This window comes from Phacochoerus africanus, chromosome 8, assembly GCF_016906955.1.
Source record: "Phacochoerus africanus isolate WHEZ1 chromosome 8, ROS_Pafr_v1, whole genome shotgun sequence".
NCBI classification, from domain to species: domain Eukaryota; kingdom Metazoa; phylum Chordata; class Mammalia; order Artiodactyla; family Suidae; genus Phacochoerus; species Phacochoerus africanus.
This window is the reverse complement of record NC_062551.1, coordinates 159,489,954-159,511,983: the sequence shown is the minus strand read 5'-3', so window position 1 is coordinate 159,511,983 and position 22,030 is coordinate 159,489,954. Positions and strand designations below refer to the sequence as shown.

The 22,030-nt window shown below is 39.8% G+C and overlaps 1 protein-coding gene and 1 pseudogene across 2 annotated transcripts in view; one reads left to right on the top strand and one right to left on the bottom strand.

Annotated features, from left to right (window-relative positions):
- The window catches only part of ZFYVE9 (zinc finger FYVE-type containing 9), a 188,831-nt gene that overhangs the window by 55,360 nt on the left and 111,441 nt on the right, over positions 1 to 22,030 (top strand). For both annotated transcript variants that reach the window (XM_047789117.1, XM_047789116.1), the window contains exon 2: positions 20,656 to 20,761. The gene's annotated coding sequence lies outside the window, so the exon portion shown is untranslated. The remainder of the gene's footprint in view (positions 1 to 20,655; positions 20,762 to 22,030) is intronic.
- On the bottom strand, positions 10,710 to 11,430 carry LOC125132190 (chloride intracellular channel protein 1-like; annotated as a pseudogene).

The following is a 22,030-nucleotide window of genomic DNA, read 5'->3' as shown; positions in this document are numbered from 1 at the left end:
GTGATCTGAGCCACTGCAGTGACAGTGCTGGATCCTTAACCCTCTGTGCCACAAAGGAACTCCTGATGCAGTCCCACTTTTTATTTTTGCTTTTGTTCCTTTGCTTTGGAGTCAGATCCAAAAAATCATTGTTAAGGTGGATATCAAGGAGTTTCCCACCTATGTTTTCTTATAGAAGTTTTATAATTTCAGATCTTTTTTTAAATTTTTTATTTTCGAGGGCCGTACCCACAGCATATAGAAGTTCCCAGGCTAGGGGTCTAATCAGAACTGTAGCTGCTGGCCTATGCCTGCAACACCAGATCCAAGCTTCGTCTGTGACCTACACCATAGGTCATGGCAATGTTGGATCCTTAACCCACTGAGCGAGGCCAGGGATTGAACCGGCAACCTCATGGTTCCTAGTTGGATTCATTTCCACTGTGCCACAATGGGAACTCCTATAATTTCAGATCTTAATATTCAAATCTTTAATCCACTTTGAGTGGACATCTTTGTCTTGTTCCTGACCTTAGGGCAAAAGCTTTCAGATTTTTACCACTGAATATGATACTAGCTATGCACTTATTATATATGGGTTTTATTATGTTGAGGTATGTTCCTTCTATACCTGCTTTGTTGAGAATTTTTATCATGAAAGGATGTTGAATTTTGTCAAATGCATTTCTCTGCATCTGTTGAGATCTTCTGATTTTTATCCCTTTATTAATGTGGCATAGCACATTCCTTGATTTGCAAATATTGAATCATCTTTGCAACTCTGGCATAAGTCCCATTTAATCATGGTGTATGCTCCTTTCAATGTTTTTTTGAATTTGGTTTATTAATATTTGTTGAGGATTTTTGCATCTATGTTTATCAGAGATACTGGTCTGTAATTTTCTTTTATTTTGGTGTATGGTCTGGTTTTGGTACCTGGGAAATGCTGGCCTCGTGAAATGATTTTGGAATTGTTTCTTCCACTTCTGTTTTTTTCAAAGGGTTTGAGAAGGATTGGTATTAATTCTTCTTTAAATGTGACTGACACTGGACTTCGCTGGGAGGTTTTTGATTACTGATTTAATCTTACTGGAATCAATCTATTCAACTTTTCTATTCATGATTCAGTCTTGTATGTTTCTAGGAATTTGTTTTTCCTAGGTTGTCCAATTTGGCATATAATTGTTTATAGTAGACTGTTTTGTTCCTTTGTATTTCTGTGGCGTGTTGTAATGTAATGTCTTCTTTTTCATTTCTGATTTGAGTCCTCTTTTTTCTTGATAAGTCTAGCTTAAGCTTTGTCAGTTCTGTTTATCTATTCAAAGATCTAGTTTTAAGTTTCTTTGATCTTTTCTATTGTCTTTATTTTCACTCTGATCTTTATTTCCTTTTACTAACAGTGGGCTATGCCTGTCCTTTTTCTGGTCCCTTTAGGTATAAAGTTAGGTTGTTTATTTGAGATTTTTCTTATTTCTTGAGATAGGCGTTTATTGCTATGAACTTCACTCTTAGAGCTGTTTGTTCTGTTATCCCATAAATTTTGTTATGTTGTATTTCCATTTTCATTTGTCTTAAGTTATTTTTAAAGTTCTCTTTTGATTTTCTCATTGACCCTTGATTAGTTCTTTTTAAAGATTAACTACTAAGTGAAGAATGGATTGGGGGAGGTGGCAAAAGTAATGTAAGGAAATCATTGAAGAGATGATTTCTGTAATCCAGATATGGTATAATAGTGGCTTGGATGAAGGTAGTGGTTGTAGACAGAGAAAATGGATTTTTATTAGTTTTAGGTCGTGATTGAATTTTTTTTTTTTTTGTCTTTTGTCCTTTTAGGGCTGCAGCCATGGCATATGGAGGTTCCCAGGCTAGGAGTCCAATCTGACTAACCCACTGAGCGAGACCAGGGAGCAAACCACCACCCTCATGGTTCCTAGTCAGATTCTTTTCCGCGGCGCAACGACGGGAACTCCTGGTTGTGATTGAATGTTGATCATGGAGAGGAAGGGCCAAAAAAATATATTGGGTAGAAGAGGAGGAGTCAGGGATGAACGACAGCTTCAGTGAGGAAGCTGTCAAAGAAGTAGGAGAAAAATCAGAATTTTTAGTGTCACATAAGTCATGGAAGAATGGTGTCATAAAGGATGTGATCTGCTACAATTGAATGTTGCTAAGATGGGAAAAGGAACCAGAAAAGAGTGGCGCATACATGGGAGGTAAAGGGGAGATATTGAGAGTAGACAGCTCTTTTGAGAAAACATTTGTCTTGAATGTGACAGGTTAACTGTTTGAAATTCGGGATGTAGTAGAACATCTAGCTGGAGAAGTATTGTATATCAGGTAGGTGAAGCAGTGGCTCTGTAATTTGAAAGATGAGGGCTAGAGAAATCTGAGTCATTCATGTGGAGTTGATAGTTGAAGACTTTAGAAGAAAAGGGAGCCTAAGAACTGGGAGAGCATCTATAGTAAGATATTTTCTTTGGACTGGAATTAAATAATATTGTAGTGTTGATAGCACAAGTTATTTGAGCACGGACATTTTTCTCCAACTCAGTTATCCCAAGCTTTGGCTGATACACTTCAGGTTTTGCTCTTCTGAATTTGACATTGTTAGGAGTGAAATACAGTGCTCCAAATGCTCAAAAAGAGGTGTCAAGGTAGGAGCATGCATAGTATCTAATTTTACTGCAGGTGTTAGGGTAAACAAGTTTACGAACCTACCTATTTGGCTCATTTTTCAATAGTTGTTACCTTGAACATGAAATATATCACTTGTAGTGACTGGATTAATGGTGAGTCAAAACCCTGCTTTATACAAACTTTTGTTATTACTTTTTGTACACACAGTTTGTGCTGTACAAATTATCTGTCAATTTGCTACCTAAAGTGATCCAAAAAATAATACCCTACCCTAGTGAATTTATGTCTTATCATCCACATTGGTCATAGAATATCTGAATTAGTGTCTGATCTTTGAAATTTTAGGTATGTGATTAAAGTTGAAACTCTGATTTTGATGTCATTTGTCTCAATTTATATACTTCTGTTGGGATATATTTATTTATTAAGACTCCTGTTGCAAGTTAAAGCAACCAGTTGGACTTTATTTAAGGAGAAGGAAGGTTTTTATTAGAATACTAGGATATTGGCATTCCCATTGTGGCTCAGCAGGTTAAGAACCTGACACAGTGTTCATGAAGATATGGGTTCATCCCTGGTCTTGCTCAGTGGGTTAAGGATCTGGCTTGCTGCAAGTTGCAGCATAGGTCACAGATGCTGCTTGGGTCCAGCACGGCTGTGGCGTAGGCTGGCAGTGACATAGGCCAACAGCTCCAGCTCTGATTTGATCCTTAGTTTGAGAACTTCCATATGCCACAGGTGTGGTGGTAAAAAAAAAAAAAAAAAAAGAAAGAAAGTACATCATTAGAATACTAGGATATCTCATAGAATCCAAAGGCAGAGATTATAGTCATGTCTTTCAGGCATACTGTAGAAGTCTGTCATTCATTGGTTTAGATCAGTAGCTCACACCAGGTTGAAGTTGATTGGCTTCCCTAGAATGTGGCTTTTTATCTTGCAACAAAAATTTATGTCTATGTGTTGGGTGATAAGTAGGCAATCCTAGAATTCTATTGGCAAAAATAACCCAATATGTATCTACTATCTAAAAATTAAAAGATATAGACTTGGGCTAATATGGTGTTAATTAATGGCTCTGTTCGTGGACGGTCTGTTGGCTACTTTAGCGATGTTGTATGTCTGAATAGCATACCGTATATAGAGGAATTTGTTTTTATGAATTTGAGTCTTACTATTTTTGACTGGAGAATTATGCATGTTACTTGTTTTAGTGCCAATCTCAGATCAGTTGCTATTCTAGATGTTTTGGTGCATATGCATATTTTTACATCTGTTATCACTGTGTTTTCCAATATTTGTTAAACTGCTTTTTTTCATTGCGTAGTAGGTTCTGATAGCTCTTGTCAGTGTTTGTAAAAGATGCCAGATCAATATTCTGGAAATTGAAGCCCTGTGTGAATGCGGAGTAGCAGTAATATCAATTGCATCTTGCTCTCTTAATGTACTTTGGTCTTGATCTTCAGGAATAAAGCTCTTCTCAAAGATGATATCATTTCTTTTTCCCACCACTGTGAGTGAGGTTGTTCATATTTGAAACATGTTTTTATAGGACCAAATATACTTAGCCTCTTCAGAAAGTTGAATGGTCAGGGAGTTCCCGTCATGGCTCAGTGGTTAAAAAATCCTACTAGGAACCATGAGGTTGTGGGTTCGATCCCTGGCCTTGCTCAGTGGGTTAAGGATCCGGCATTGCCATGAGCTGTGGTGTAGGTTTCAGACGTGGCTCTGATCCCGCATTGCTGTGGCTCTGGCGTAGGCCCGTGGCTACAGCTCCGATTAGATCCCTAGCCTGGGAACCTCCATATGCCTTGGGAGTGGCCCTAGAAAAGACAAAAAAAAAAAAAAAAAAGGAAAAATAGAAAGAAAGTTGAACAGTCAGATTACTTTGTCATTCCTGTATTTCTTTTCATTGTTCAAACTTGAATTGATCACTTAAGACCAGTGGCCCTAATGTAATTGTATAAATAAACCAATGGCTGACTTTTATGGTTCAAATTACACTCTTTTATGGTTCAAGTTACACTTTACTTTTCTCCTGTAATTCTTTCACACAGATTGTTTTTTGATGATGAATGGTAATAGCTACTACTTACTGAGCACTTACATTTCAGACCTGTGGATATACTTTATAGAAACATATTCTTCATTATTAAAACCATCCTGCAGCTGTTTTCTGGTGGTGTAGTGGATTAAGGATCCAGAGCTGTTACTGCTGTGGCTTCAGGTCACTGCCGTGGCATGCGTTCGATCCCTGGCTCAGGAACTTCCGCATGTTGTGGGCATGGCCGTGGAAAAAAAAAAAACAAACAAAAAACAATAGTAAAGCTATCCTGCAAAGAATAGTGTTCATACAAAGTGTAAAGAAAGAGACTTAAAGAAAGGTTAAGTAACTTGCTTAAAGTAGCAGTGGCTGTGAAATGCTAGAGCGTGAATTCAGACTTGGATTTGCCAGTGTCCTTGCTGTTGTTCTTACATCACATTCCGCTGATACTCATGCAAAATGTTCATTTGGATTAAACATCAGAAAAGCAAGTCTGTGATGTATTAATAATGGTTGATTTGAAATTCTGATCCTAGTTTTTCTAGATATTCCTTTGTTGCATATGTAAGTACCCTTGAATCACACCTTTTCTTTGTTTAAAGGTGAGTTATCAAACTAATGGAAACTGATTAAAGGGTTGTGATTAGGATAGAAAACCCCGATAACACACAGTTTAAATTTGAACTGTTCTTCAGTGTGCAAACTAATAATTTTATGTTGGCATTAATAAACTTTGAAATAGTAAGTACATGATCTTTGGCAGCGTTAGTCTTGGGCTCCTCCTGTGGAAAAATTTCTTAAGTGGAAGTATTTCAAAAGTTAGTCTTTTAGGGAGTTCCTGTTGTGGCCTGGCAGAAACAAATCTGACCAGTATCCATGAGGATGCGGGTTCGATCCCTGGCCTCGCCCAGTGGGTCAGGGATGCGATGTTGCCGTAAGCCATGGTTTAGGTTACAGACACAGCTTGAATCCTGAGTTGCTGTGGCTGTGATGTAGACCAGCAGCTGTAGCTCCGATTCGATCCATAGCCTGGGGACTTCCATACCAAAGGTGCAGCCCTAGAAAACAAAGCAAAACAAACAAGAAAGTTAGTCTTTTAGTTATTCTCCTTTGGATCACAGGTGGTTAGTGAGCACTTTATCTTTGCCAAGCATTGTGCCATGTACACCCACATACGTATCACATACTAGGGATATGGTAATCAGTAAGACAGAAACAGTCCCTTTCTGGAAAACTTCATTGGCCCAGAAAAAAGAGAAAAACAGTTTAAAAAATTTATAATTCTGCTGATGAGTGCGGTGGTAGAGGAAATAAAAGAGATTCGAGGAGTTTCCTGGTAGCTCAGTGGATTAAGGATCTGGCATTGTCACTGCTGTGGCTTGGGTTGCTGCTGTGGCATATGTTTGATCCATGGCCCTAGAACTTCGAAATGCTGCAGGCACAGCCAAAAAAAAAAAAAATCTGAGAAAGAAGGAGCATTTATCCTAGACCTAGATCAGAAGGGCTTCAAGGAAAATGTGATGTATAGAATAGGATAAGGAGAATAAATAAGAATTAGTCCAGTAATAGTAGCAGGGGCAGAGGATTCCAGGCCTAAATAATAACATGTGAAGGAGTTCCTGTCATGGCTGAGAGGAAATGAATCTGACTAGTTTTGATCCCTGGACTCGCTCAGTAGGTTAAGGATCAGGCACTGCCATGAGCTGTGGTGTAGGTCACAGACTCGGCTCAGATTTGGCATTGTTGTGGCTGTGGCATAGGCTTGCAGCTACAGCTCCGATTCAGCCCCTAGCCTGGGAACCTCCATATGCTGCCGGTGTGGCTCTAAAAAAAAAGACAAAAAAAATGCACATTCAGGAATTCCCATTGTGGCTCAGTGGTAACAACCCGGCTGATATCCATAAGGATGCAGGTTCCATCCCTGCCCTCGTTCAGTGGGTTAGGGATTCAGTGTTGCCATGAGCTGTGGTGTAGGTCAGACATGGCTCGGATCTGGTGTTGCTGTGGCTATGGCTGTGGCTGGCAGCTTTAGCTCCAATTTGACCCCTACCCTGGCAACCCTGGCAACTTCCATATGCCGCAGGTGGGGCCCTAAAAAGCAAAAAAAAAAAAAAAAAAAAAAAAAAAAGAAAGAAAGAAAGAAAAAGAAAAGTACACATTCAGGAAGTTCCCTTGTGGTGTATTGTGTTAAGGAGCCAGCGTTGTTACTGCAGTGGCTTGGGTTTGATCCCTGACCAGGAAACATGCCTCGAGTGCAGGCCAAAAAAAAGGGGGGGGGGGACCATTCAATGGTTTCCAGTATATTCACAGAGTTATGTAACCATCATGACTGCCTAATTCCAGAACATTTTCATCATCCCAAAAAGAAACACATACCCATTAGTACCCACTCCTTATTCTGTCCTCTCCCTGACCACTGTCAGCTATTAGTCTGCTGTCTCTTTCTGAAGGGTTTGCCTATTCTGGACATTTTTTGTAAACAGAACCATATAACATGTGGTCTTTTGTGCTTGGGTTCTTTGACCTAGCATGCTGTTTGCAAGGTTCATCCATACTGTAGCATGTATCAGTATGAAGGGCTGTTTCTAAGAATGGAGATAAGTAATATTAAGAACTGAAAGTGCCTAGAGCAAGAATTTGAAAATAAAGTGGTTTCTTTCCTACTAGGGAGGTAAGCAGAAACCAAGTTAACAAAGCTGTGTTATAGAGGTATGGACTTTATTCTGAGGGCAATAGGATACCAACTGAATGGTGTTAAGTATGAAAATGATATAATCAGATTTGCATTTTATATTCGTGTAGAAAATAGGCTAGATGGACACAAAATGGAGACAGGGAGACTAGTTAGGATTCCTGGAAAAATCTGGCACTAGTAAGATGTCAGTGGTATGGGGCATAGCCTGCAAATGGAAGTTGTGGGTGGATGTGAGAGAATTAAAAGGCAAGATCGGCAATACTTGGTGTTAGAGTGAATGTAGAGGTGAGGGAGAAGGAGAGGTGGTGTCTAGGATGGCACTTACATTTTTGGGTTGATGAGCCAGGTGGATTATGATGCATAGAATAAGAAGTGGCTAGATAGATGAGTTCCCAGGTTGCCAGTCTATAAGAGGTACTAAATTGGCACTGGAAAGCTAATGAGATGAAAAAGTGCCTTTCTCAGAACTCTTATTAGTAGAGTACTATATGTTTGGAGGAAAACTTTGGTAAGTTTCTAGAGAAGGATGTAAGACCACCTTCCTTACCTAGCTTCTTCTTTGAATAATGAAATAGTTCCTAAACTGTACTCTAAGAAGCCTGCTTTTTTTTTTTTTTGAGTGGAATATGCAAATTTGGAATTGGGGCTAAATAAGGCAATAGAGAGGCTGTCTTCAGTGTTTCTTCTTTTTTTGCCTGTCCTTATGGTTCTTACTCTTTTCTACAGAATATTTATATAAGATTGGGTTGAAGAGTATGAAATTACTAATCTACTGTTTCATATATCTATCGTTATATAATAAATTACACCAAAACATGTAGCTTACAACGAAAATTTAATTATCTCTTGTGGTTCTAGAGATTGACTGGCCTCGATAAGTGGTTCTCTCTTAGGGTCTTCATGAAGTTGTAGTAAGCTAGGACTAGGATCATCTTGAGGTTTGCTCATTCACATATGTGAAGGGCCAGGTCACCTATGTGTAACCTTCCTCTGTGTCTCTCTGGCTTGATAACTGGATTCAGAGTGAGTGTTCCAACAGGAACAGGCAGACACTGTAGTACCTTTTATGACCCAATTTTAGAAGTTGTATCCCTCCTGTTTTGTTTTATTAGTTGAGGTAGTCATTAAGATTTGTCCAGGTTTAGAGGAAGGGGACATAGATTTATTACTCTTATAAGAAGATCACATAGGATGGAAGCTATTGCAGCAGCCATCTTTGGAAATACAATCTGTCACCCCTTCCTTGAGAACGGTCCCACACTAGGATAAGAAAACAAGAAACACAACTTTGGGATTTTGAATGCAATTTTGTACATACTGAGTTTAACTCCTTGTCAGACTTCTTGGTGGAAATGCCATTAAGAAGTTTGGTTATTGGAGTTCCCGTTGTGGCTCAGTGGAAACGAATCCAACTAGCATCCATGAGGAAGCAGGTTTGATCCCTGGCCTTGCTTAGTGGGTTAAGGTCTGGCATTGCCGTGAGCTGTGGATCCCATGTTGCTATGGCTGTGGTATAGGCTGGCAGCTACAGATCTGTTTCGACCCTAGCCTGGGAACCTCCGTATGCCGAGGGTGTGTTCCTAAAAAGACAAAAAAAAAAAAAAAAAAAGAATTTTTTACTGAGCAGATACTGAATTTGTTTTGCAGTAAATAATATTAATCAGAGACAAGATAGGAAACATTATTTAATTGAAAATGTTTTCTAGTTTCTTTCTTTCTTTTTTTTTTTAACCTATGGCTAGGGTTTTGAAAATTATTACCTTTATAAATCTCTTCTGTTGTAAACAAGTCCATATCAGAGATTCCTATAAGTTGCTTGTATTTTATATGTAAAACATCATCTTTATTCCTGTCATTTTTCCTTAATAGGTTTATAAAAAAACTTTTAAAAATCTTGATTTCCTAATTTCAGATGGTTATTTTATTTTTTTTTTTTTGTCTTTTTGCTATTTCTTGGGCCGCTCCCGCGGCATATGGAGTTTCCCAGGCTAGGGGTGCAGTCTGAGCCGCAGCCGCCAGCCTAGGCCAGACCAACAGCAACGTAGGATCCGAGCCATGTCTGCGACCTACACCACAGCTCACGGCAATGCCGGATCGTCAACCCACTGAGCAAGGACAGGGATCGAACCCGCAACCTCATGGTTCCTAGTCGGATTCGTTAACCACTGCGCCACGACGGGAACTCCTCAGATGGTTATTCTTTTACTTTACCCATATTATAATTAAAATTTTAAACGTCTTTTGTATATCCCAGGGAGATAAATCTTTTTTTTTTTTTTCTTTTTTAGGGCAGCACCTGAGGCATATGGAGGTTCCCAGGCTAGGGGTCAAATCGGAGCTACAAGTGCCAGCCTATGCCACAGCCACAGCAGCGCCATATCCAAGTCACATCTGCGACTTAGACGACAGCTCACAGCAACGCCAGATCCTTAACCCACTCAGTGAGGCTAGGGAGCAAACCTGCAACCTCATGGTTCCTAGTTGGATTCATTTCCACTGTGCCATGATGGAACTCTTGATAAATCTTTTAAAATACTTGTCTTCCTTATTTCCTTCCTTTTTCAGTTTTAATATTTGAAAGTAAAATTTTAGTAGCTTAGATTTTTATTAATTGAAATTCATGTATCCATAATTATCTTTCCCTTTATTAACAAATGATACATTCATCCTGAGAAAAATTCAGACTGTATATAAGCTTTAATAAAATGTGAATCACCCAAATACTATCGACTCTCTATTGTATTTTGGTGTATATATATTTAAAGAGTTTTAAGTTTTTAAGTTTTCCCCCAAATATGGAGCCTTAACCATTTGTATCATTTTTGTAAATTGATCCTTTCATTTGACATTTAGATTTTTCTCAGTATTTACTATTTTAAACATCAGTCTAACAGTTAATTTATTTTACATCTTTTCTATTTATGTAATTATTTCCTTAAGATTAAGGGTAATTATTATGTCAAAAACCTGTGTTTATTCAATAATGATAGCATTTTTCAATTATTTAAATCCTTGTCACTTTTTTCTCTCCTAGAGAATTTCTGTTTTTCCTCTCTTGTATTTGCTTACTGTCTCTCTCTCCTAAAATACACATATTTGCAAATATTTATTTATTTTTTTCATTCTGTATTTCATTACTGAAATAACATGTTCCTACCCACCCCATCCCACAATAAAAATATCACCCAGCTCTCCCATTCTTTCTCCTCAACCCCCCGCCCCAGCAAACTCTGCACAAGTGCTCCAGGATTCTCTGCCCATTGCCCATTTTGGAGTGTGTACACTGGGTAGCCACGTGGAAACCACCGAGGGCCTTTGTGGAGGGAATGGAGAGGGGGAAGGAGCTCTAGGAGGGGCTTATTTGAGGGTCTTGGCCACTTATTCGTAAGCCAGCTTGATCTCCTCATCATCTGGATAGGTGGAGGCAAGTACTTCCCAAGTGTAGGCTTTGAGATGCATTCTGCAAAACCCACCTGGAATGGAGAATCCCCAGTACTTCTTACATACCTAGCTGTACTATGTGGATCTTTGGTAATAGGTTGCAGTTGGCCAGAGTGAGTTCATTGCCATTTAAAACTTCCTCTGAGAGATGCCCTTATCCTCAGCACTGGTCTCATCCACTTCTTCTGGGAGTGGGGATGTCAAGTAATTGTCTAAGACTTTCAGGGCTTTCTGGACCCCCTTCTCCAGGTTGTCATTGAGGTCTGGGTGTGAATTCTTGATATAGGCAAAAAATTGAGCAAATATGTCTAGCCCAGCTGTGTTGGATTCAGGGTTCAGAGCTGCCAGCTTGGGGTACCTGGGAGGGCATAGCACTGCCTCCAGAAATTCCTCAATCTTGTTGGTATCTGTGTGCACTTCAGTGCCATACAACAGGAAAGGGAGCTGCCCCCCTGGGCTCAGCTTCTGTACCGTCTCAGTCCATCTCCATCTTGGTGTCAACAGTGATGACATTGAAGGTGACTCCCTTGATCCAGAGCACCATAAACAGTCTCTGGGAGATGGAACAGGTCCCAATTTTAGCCCCATCACTGCCAGCCTTCACGAAAAGTTCAACCTGCAGTTGTTTTTCAGGCATGGTTTCTCAGAAGGACCAGGAAGTGGCTGTCACTGGGGAAATGGGAGGGGCTAGGGCCAGGGAAGGTGGGTCTCACAGAGGGCTTCTCTGCCCTAGACCCAGGACTAGCCCTTCAGTGCTGCTCAAGCCTTATCAGACCTTCTCACTCACTATGAGACCAGTCCCGCATACTTCACCCAACGCCTCTAGCTCTCGAAAAATTACCACGTGATGTGAAAAGTGTTATTGGTACAAATGTATTATGAGAACATAGAGAATTAGGTAGTTGTTAATTTTACATTGGGAGGTGACATTGGATAGAATATTAAGGGAGTTCTTTTTTTTCTGGTGTATCTTGAACTATATTTAAGCATTATATACTATATTTTTATTCTGTATATTTATCCATTTACTGAATTTCTTTTGCTCCTTCCAAAAAGCAATTCCATGATGCCAGAATTTAATGAAAAGGCCATTAGTATAAAGTACACATTGAGCGTTTAAAGTTCTAGATTACTTGACTCTTAGCTAGAAAGTATGTTTTCTGTGTCAGGCCAGGCATAATCTTTTGCCTATACATTTCTCTGTCTTTCCTTCCCTTTGTTTATCTAAACTGTATCTTAATTTATATATTAAGACATTAGCAACTTTAAGGGTATCTTCTAGAAGGGATGCAATATTCCATTATATGTCAGAAAAGAATGGAATCTTCTTGTTAACTAGGATGGATTGAACACACCCCTCACCTCAACAAACACTCTCCTTTGTTTTATTTCTTCCTGAAAACCCCACTAAAATTATAAGAAGAAACAATGGAAAAGGAGATAACAGCAGATTTGAGATTTCAACAAAGGGAAGAAGCAGAGAGAGTGGCCAAGATGGCTGAGTAGAAAGACTCTGAGCTCGCCTCCTCTCTCACCAAAATCACAAGTATTTGCAGAACAACCGTGAGAAAGACTGGAATGAATGAGAAAAGGTGTTCTACAATGAAAGACATAAAGAACCACAGTGAGATGGGTGGGAGGGGTGGATTCACGATAAAGTCAAATCTCATATCCCTGAATGAGTGACCCACAAACTGGAAAATGATTATACTGCAGACGTCCTCCCACAGGAATGAGAATTCTTAGCCCTGTGTTGGGCTCCCTAGCCCTGGGATCCTGTATTGGGAAGATGAGTCCCTGGAACATTTAGCTTTAAAGGCCATTTGTGCTTAATTTTGGGAGCCCCGCAGGACTGGGAAAAATGAGAGCCTAGACTCTTGAAGAGCACAGACAAAATCTCACGTGCATGCGGACACAGGACAAAAACAGTAATTTGATAGGAGCCTGGGCCAAACCTACCTGATGGTCTTGGAGAGTCTTCTGGAGAGGTGGCAGATGGTTGCAGCTCACCCTGGGGACATAGATAGTGGAGTCATCTGTTTTGGGGAAGATTCTGTGTGAACACTGCTGCTGGCAGTTGCCTTCTTGGCTCATTAGCACCAAAACCTAGCCCCACCCAAAACCCTATAGGTGCCATTGCTGGGATGCCTCAGGCCCAACAACTAACTGGGCAGAGACACAGTGCTACCCATCAGTAGACAGGCTTCCTAAAGACTTCCTGAGCCCATAGCCACCTCTAGACATGTTCTTAGATGTTGCCCTGACCACCAGAGGGCCAGGACCCAACTTCACCCACAGTGGTCAGCCATTGGTCCTTCCCTCCTGGAAGCCTACACTAGATGAGTCTCACCAATCTGGGGGCAGACAACAGATGCAAGAAAACTCTGATCTCATAGCCTGTGGACCCAGCCCACCCATAGCAGGCCAGACCCCACCCTGGGACCAGTTAAACCCTGGCACTGCCCACTAGCAGGCCAGTGCAAGTTTTGGGACACCCCAGACACCATACACAATGGTGTCAGGAATTTCCTCCCCTTTCTCCCATCTGAAACAAGATTTGGGATCCCTGAGTCCTGCAGCCAGACTTCCAGGAAGCAGCTCTGCCTGGCAATAGTCTGTTACCCAGATAACTGGTTTCACATACCAGTGAGCTGTCAACAGTTTCAGAGTCTTCAGGACCTTGATTCTGCTCACCACTGAGCCAAAACTCACACCAGGGATCCTCCCCACTAACTGGTTGCTAGTAGCATCTGCGCAAGGCAGAGCCTGGCAACCAACTGGACCAAGGGCCAACCAAGATACCAGATCGCCCATGTAGCCTGCCACATCAGAAGGACCTACATAAGTCTCTTGGGGGAACCCCTGCAGCATATAGCTTGGGTCATGAGAGGAGTGCACTGCTGGGATGCATAGGACATCTCCTGCAGAAGGCAACTTTTCTAAGATTGAGAAGTTTAACTAACCTGCCACATACACAAAGAATACAAATAGTAAATTTGGAGAAAATGAGATGACAGAGGAACATGTTTTAGAGGACGGATCAAGATAAAACCCCACAAGAAGAACTAAGTTAAGTGGAAATAGGCAGTCTATCTGAAAAAGAGTGCAGAATAATGATTGTAAAGATGATTAAAGAACTCAGGAGAAGAATGGATGCACAGAACAAGAAGTCACAAGTTTTAAACAAAGAGAAAATATAAAGAACAACCAAACAGAATTGAAGAATACAATAACAAGTGAAAAATAGACTAGAAGGAATCAAAAGAAGACTAAATGAGGCAGAGGAACAAATCAGTGAGCTGAAAGAATAGTGAAAGTCATTGTCACTGAACAGAAAAAAAGAATGAAATGAGGACAGTTTAAGAGACCTCTTGGACAACATCACACACACTAATACTCACATTATAGGGGTCCTAGAAGGAGAAGACAGGAAAAGGGCCTGAGAACATATTTGAAAACATAGTAGCTGAAAACTTCCCTAACCTGTGAAGGGAACAGTCACCCAAGTACAAGAAGTACAGATAGTCTCATACATGATGAACCTAGAAATGAACATAACAAGACACATTGTAATCAAAATGACAAAAATTAGAGAATATTAAAAGTAGCAAGGGAAAAGCAACAAATAACATAAAGGGAACTCCCATAATGCAATCAGCTGTTTTTTCAGCAGACACTCTGCAGGCCAGAAGGGCATGCAGGATATATTCAGAGTCATGACAGGGAAAAACGTAACCAAGAAAACTCTACCAGGTAGAGAGCAAATGCTTTACAAATGAAAACCAAAAGAGTTCAGCACCACCAAACCAGCTTTACACCAAGTGTTGAAGGAACTTCTCTAGACAAAAAAGAAAAGGCCATAATTACAAAATGGGGAGTTCCTCTCATGGTTCAGTGGTTAAAGAACCGACCAGCATCCATGAGGATGTGGTTTGATCCCTGGCTTTGCTCAGTGGGTTAAGGATCTGGTGTTGCTGTGAGCTGTGGTGTAGCTTGCAGATGTGGCTCAGATCCTGTGTTGCTGTGGTTGTGGCGTAGGCTAGCAGCTACAGCTGTGATTTGATCCTGAGCCTGGGAACCTCCATATTCCATGGTGCAGCCCTAATAAGACAAAAGAAAAAAAAAAAAGGAATAAAAGAAAATTGTAGAATGGGAAGTTCCCATGTGGCGCAGTGGGGTAAGGATCTGGCGTTGCCATAGCTGTGGCCCAGGCCACAACTATCATGAGATTGATCCCTGGCCTGGGGATTTCTACATGTCACAGCTGTGGCCAAAATTACAAGATCAACAGCTTATAAAAAGCATGTGTGTGTATGTGTGTGTATATACACATAACCTACAGAATGGGAGAAAATAGTTTCAAATGATGGAATTATCAAGGGCTTAATCTCTAAAATATACAAACAACTTATACAACTCAACAGTAAAAAAACCAACAACCCAATGGAAAAATGGGCAAAAGACCTGAATAGACATTTCTTCAAAGAAGATATACACATGGCCAACAAGCACATGAAAAAATGCTCAACATCATTGATTATTGGAGACATGCAAATCAAAACTACCATGAGATACCAACCTCACATCAGTCAGAATGGCCATCATTAGTAAGTCCACAAATAATAAAAGCTGGAGAGGGTGTGGAGAAAAGGGATCCCTCCTGCCCTGTTGGTGGGAGTGTAAATTGATACAACCACCATGGAAAATAGTATGGAGGTACCTCAGAAACCTAAATATAGACCTACCGTATGACCCAGCAATCCCACTCTTGGGCATATATCTGGACAAAACTTTCCTTAAAAAAGACACATGCAAAAAAAAAAAAAAAAAGACACATGCACCCGTATATTCATTACAGCACTATTCACAATAGCCAAGACATGGAAACAACCTAAATGTCCATCAACAGATGAAAGGATTAAGAAGATGGGGTATATATACACAATACTATTCAGCCATAAAAAAGAACAAAATAATGCCATTTGCAGCAACATGGATGGAACTAGAGACTGTTATGCTAAGTGAAGTAAGTCAGAAGGAGAAAGACAAATACCACCTGATATCACATATCTGGAATCTAATAGATGGCACAAATGAACCTTTCCGCAGAAAAGAAACTCATGGACTTGGAGAACAAACTTGTGGTTGCCCAGGGGGAGGGGAAGGGAGTGGGATGGACTGGGAATTTAGGGTTAATAGATGCCAACTATTGCCTTTGGAATGGATAAGCAATGAGATACTGCTGTATAGCACTGGGAACTATATCTAGTCACTTGTGATGGAGCATGATGGAGGATAATGGGAGAAAAAGAATGTATGTATGTGTGACTGGGTCACTTTGCTGTACAGCAGAAAATTGACAGAACACTGTAAACCAAGTATAGTAGAAAAAATAAAAATCATTAAAAGTTAAAAAATTTAAAAATAGAAAAAGAAAAAGAAACGCAAACATAACACTAAAGATAGTCATTAAATCACAAGAGAACAAAAGAGAAAAGAGGAAAAAAAGATGTACAAAACAATTCCAAAGCAATTAACAAAATGGCAGTAGGAACTTACATATTGATAATTACTTTAAATGTAAGTGGACTAAATGCGCCAATCAAAAGGCATAGAGTGACTGAATGGATAAAAAAAAATTATAGAATTTAAGAAAACTGAAATCATATCAAGAACCCTTTCTGACCACAACTCTCTGAGGCTAGAAGTCAATTCCAAGAAAGAAATTGCATAAAAACACAAACATGTGGAGGCTAAACAATATGCTACTAAACAACCAGTGAATCACTGAGGAAATCAAAGGGGCAATCAAAAAATACCTAGAGGAGTTCCCGTCGTGGCACAGTGGTTAACGAATCTGACTAGGAACCATGAGGTTGCAGGTTCAGTCCCTGCCCTTGCTCAGTGGGTTAACGATCCGGTGTTGCCGTGAGCTGTGGTGTAGGTTGCAGACGCGGCTCAGATCCTGAGTTGCTGTGGCTCTGGTGTAGGCTGGTGTCTACGACTCCAATTAGACCCCTAGCCTGGGAACCTCCATATGCCGCGGGAGCGGCCCAAGAAATAGCAAAAAGCCAAAAAGCCAAAAAAAAAAAAAATACCTAGAGACAAATGAAAATTAAAACACGATGATCCAAAGCCTATGAGACACAGCAAAAGCAGTTCTAAGAGGAAAGCTTATAGCAATACTAGCTTACTTCAGGAAATAAGAAAAATCTCAAACAACCTGACTTTATACCTAAAGCAACTGAAAGAAGAACAAAACCAAAGTTAGGAGAAGGAAAGAAATCATAAAGATCAGCACAGAAAAAAGTGAAATGGAAACTAAAAAAACCAATAGTAAAGATCATTGAAACCAAAAGCCTATCTTTGGAAAGATAAACAAAATGGATAAATCTTGAGCTAGACTTGGCAACAAAAAAAGGGAGAGGGCCCAAATCAATAAAATCAGAAATGAAAAAGGAGATGCTATAACCTCACCACAGAAATACAATTGACAACGAGAAACTCCTCCAAGCAACTATACACCAAGAGAATGGATAACCTAGAAGAAATGGACAAATTATTAGAAAGGTGCAATCTCCCAGGACTTAACCAGGACGAAGTAGAAAATGTGAACAGACCAGTTGCCAATGATGAAATTGAGTGAATGGAGTTCCTGTCATGTCTCAGTGGTTAATGAATCTGACCAGGAACCATGAGGTTGCGGGTTCAATCCCTGGCCTTGCTCAGTGGGTTAAGGATCTGGTGGTTGACGTGAGCTGTGGTGTAGGTCGCAGATGCAGCTTGGATCCCGCATTGCTGTGGCTCTGGCGTAGGCTGGCGGCTACAGCTCTGATTCAGCCCCTAGCCTGGGAACCTCCATATGCCGTGGGAAGCGGCCCTAGAAAACACAAAAGACCAAAAAAAAAAAAAAAAAAAAGGCAGAATCGGATTCTTTTCCAAAAAGGAGATACAGATGACTAATAGGCACATGAAAACATGCTCAATATCAATACTAATCATCAGGGGACTGGAAATTAAAACCATAATGTGGTATCTCCTCACACTTGTTGGAATGGCTGTCATCAAAAATAACGCAAATAGCAAGTGTTGGCAATGATGTGGAGAGAAGGGAACCTTTGTACACTATTGGTGGGTATGTAAAATGGTGCAGGCACTATGGAAAACAGTATGGAGTTTTCTCAAGTAACTAAAAATAGAACTTCCATATGACCCAGCAATTCTACTCCTGGGTATATATCTGGAAAAAAAAAAACAAACACTAATTTGAAAAGATACATGCACCCAATGTTCATAGCAATGTTATTTACAATTGCCAAGGTGTGGAAGCAACCTATGTGTCCATCAGTGGATGAATGGATAAAGATGTGGTATATATATATTCAATGTAATACTACTCAGCCCTAAAATGAATGAAATTTTGCTATTTATAGCAAAATGGATGGACTTGCAGGGCATTATGCTGGGTGAATGAGTCAGATAGACAAATAGTATATGATATCACTTATATATGGAATCTAAAAACTTACGACAAACTAGTGAATATAATAAAGAAGTGGACTTAGACGATGGAGAACAGACTTGTGGTTCCTAGTGCGGGGGAAGGGGAGAGACAATATAGTAGTGGGGGAGTAAGAAATGCAAACTACCAAGTGTAAGGTAGGCTCAAGGATGTGTTGTACAACATAGGGAACATAGCCAGTGTTTTGTAAAAACTATGAATGGGAAGTAACCTTTAAAAATTTTATAAAATTTTAAAAATATAGAGTAAAATGAATTTAAAAATAAGGTATTATAAAACACAAAGTAAAGAAAGGTTTTAGAACAGAGAAGTGTAAACTGCTTGCCTGCAGAGAAGTCATGAGAAGCACGTCTGTTCCCCTCAGAATCTTAGACTTGTGATGTGGAGGCTCTAGGGATCTCTAAAGGGTTAGGTGAGACGTGGTGTTGGAAACAGATTGGTTGGAAGTCTGTGCCATGAATGGTTATTTTTGCAGGTATTCTGCCTTATCTTTTGTTGTCGGATAACTTTCCTCCTTGTCCTGCAGGAGATTAGAGGTTTACTTTCTGGAAGAATCTTGAATTGTGAAAGCTTTGAATTTAGGGATTCCAGGCATGTCAGAAGACGAGGATGAGATAGGAGGTTGAAAGTAGATTAACAAGGAAGATGTAGTGTAAAGTGTCAAATGTAGAGTCGAGAGGAGTTACCGTCTTGTGTGATTTTCCTTTAGCCACATTGAAGCTGTTTGGGGAATGTGCAGTGTAGGGAGACAGGCTTGAGGTTTTGCCAGCTGGGGCTAGAAGTTCGAAGGGATCTAATTCCAGAAGAAAAATCTGATTTTTGAGATAGTTACGTAATATTATTGGACTTGCCTCACACATTAAAATAGACACACATACATAGGATTTGACTTTGAATTTGTAGTGTTAATTGTGTATGTTTAAAAAAATCTTTAATTAGCTTGGTATTAGAGGTATTACTTTGGCCTCATTCTCATTTTAACCTGGGAACTTCTACTCAGTACAACCCTTTCTTCTGATAGATTTAGTCCTTTATTTGATAGGTATTAAGTCTATTTCTTAGCATCAACAGCTCTTCTTATTTAGAATATATAGCATGTTTATATTTTTTCAAGTTCTCAAGACAGGAAAATCTTTCATAGTGATTTTCATGTCATCTTTTTTTTTTTTCCTTTTTATGGCCACACTCATGGCATATGGAAGTTCCCTGGCTATGGGTGGGGTCAAATCAGAGCTGCAGCTGTCAGCCTTTGCCACAGCAACACTGGAACTGAGCCACATCTGCGACCTAAAGTGGTACTACTGAATCCTTAACCCACAGAGAGAGGCCAGGGATCAAACCTGCATCCTCATGGACACTGTCGGGTTCTCAACCTTCTGACTCACAATGGGAACTCCTCATTCCGTATTTTTTATTATTCTCTGAAAACTTGAATTTCCAGCCTTTTAGAAGACTCTTATTTTAGTAAGCACATCATTTTTACATCAGATACTAGACTTAAATTTGTAATAGTGTTAGGAAAATTTCTTTTGGTGCCTCAGTTTATCTTAAGTGATGTTCATTAGATCTCTAAGATACCCTGCTGTTTTGAAAATTCTACTATTATAGATTAGATATTTTATGCAGATAATATGAGATTCTTAGTTTTAGTCTCATTAGTTTCAACTACTAATCCATTGCTTCTAAGCATTGGAGGAGGACTGGAATCAGAGACACCATTAGGAGGAAAAACATTGATTTGGCAATAAAAAAATCTCAGCAGGAAGCTTTTGGATCCCAGCTTAAGAATGCTGTATGCATAGAAAAAAATCACACCAGCGGAGGACATGAAGCCACAGTTTTGTTACCTTTATTACCTTTGGATTCTTGAAGGGCCTATTGAAATGTAAATAAGCGGGTTCCCCCCAACCCAGCACCCGAGAAGTGGTCAGGGACTGAACCTGTGCTACAGCAGTGACCTGAGCCACAGCAGTAACAACCCTGGATAATGAGTGGTATTTTTATGAGTTAACATAGTTAAGTTCACTGGGTTGAAAGTGCCTGCCTTTGATCTTTCACTTTGTGTCATCCAGTGAAAATAAGAAGTATGCAAAAATTCTCAACTATTCATTGAAATGTTTAACTTTTGCCCTTCTTAGATGATATAATGTATCTGCTGCTATATTCCATGATGGCCAGGTCTCTAAAGATGTAATTTATTGTTTAAGCCTCTTAGCTTTTATATATTTTATATAGCTTGTTATTATTTGTTTTTTTTTTAATTTGGTTTATATGAAGAAAATCAGGGCTATTGCTTTAGCAAATGTAATGAATAATGTGTTTTTTTTTTTTTTTCTTTAGCATCAAGCAGAGCATACTGAATCAGCAGGACTGGCTGGTGGTGCAGTAAGCATCATGAGTAAGCATAAAGAGGTCTGTTCCTTATCACATGTGTAAGGGGAAAAAGGTAAGAAAACCAATGTAATCTGTGGAAGACAATGCTCATGTATAGATACGCTGCTTGCTTCATTTATAAATGAATTTTGTTAAATCAAGGAATGTAGTTTTTTAAAAAAAGATTTGACTTAAATCCAGAGTGAAAGGATATTTGTAATTACTGCTGAATTATGTCAAAATGCTAATTTCTCTGCAATTGCTTGGGTTCTCCCCTTTAGAGTCAGTTCTACCTTGAGCATAGAAAGGTAATTTCAGCATGAAAAAGAACATGGGACTTGAGCAGTATTGTTAAGAGGAAATAGTGGTATATCTATCCAATTAATGCCATTAATATTTCTTTTTAAAAAAAATTTTTTTTAATTTTTAATTTTTTTTTTGCTCTTTTGGGCCATACCCATGGCATAGGGAGGTTCCCAGGCTAGGGGTCAAACCGGAGCTGAAACTGCTGGCCTACACCACAGCCACAGCAACACCAGATCCGAGCCGTGTCTGCGACCTACACCACAGCTCACAGCAATGCCGGATCCCTAACCCACTGAGCGGGGCCAGGGATCAAACTCATGTCCTCACAGGTACTAGCCAGGCTCATTACTGCTGAGCCACAATGGGGACTCCATCATTAATATCTCTTAAGCATGTAAGAGTTAAACAATTAAAGCTCACTTTAGGACTGGGAAATCAGAAATGTGGATTTAATTATTTTATTTTGTATATTTATTTTTATTTTATTTTTTGGACTGTGTCCAAGGCATGTAGGAGTTCCTGAGCCAGGGATCAAACCCACACCACAGCTGTAACCAAAGCCACGGCAGTGACAACACTGGATCTTTAATCCACTGAGGCACAAGGGAACTCCTATTTTGTACTTTTAGACTAGTTGTGAAGAGCAGTAACTTCCAGCAAAAAATTGGAAGCATTTTATTCTTGTAGAGCAAGAATCATTAATCACTGACTTTTTCCCTAACTAGGAATCTTCTTTCTTTCAAGTCTCCATGATCACTTAAGAGGTAGAAAATGGTGGTGGGAGAGGAGGGTGTGTGGGTGAGATTGGTTTCAGAAACTGATTATGCCATTCACTAATGAAGTGTTGCATACTCTGGCTGAGTTCTTTGATTTTTCCATGTAAGCTTCAAGGATAGAGGCATGGGCTGACAATGATAATGTGTGGCAGGAGACCGAGTTCCTGAGGCATGTAGCAGTAGTACTTTCCTCACCCAAACTTCTGGGCCTGCATTTGGCAAGGTATTTCTTATCTTCTAGCTTTCTCACATGCCAGTGT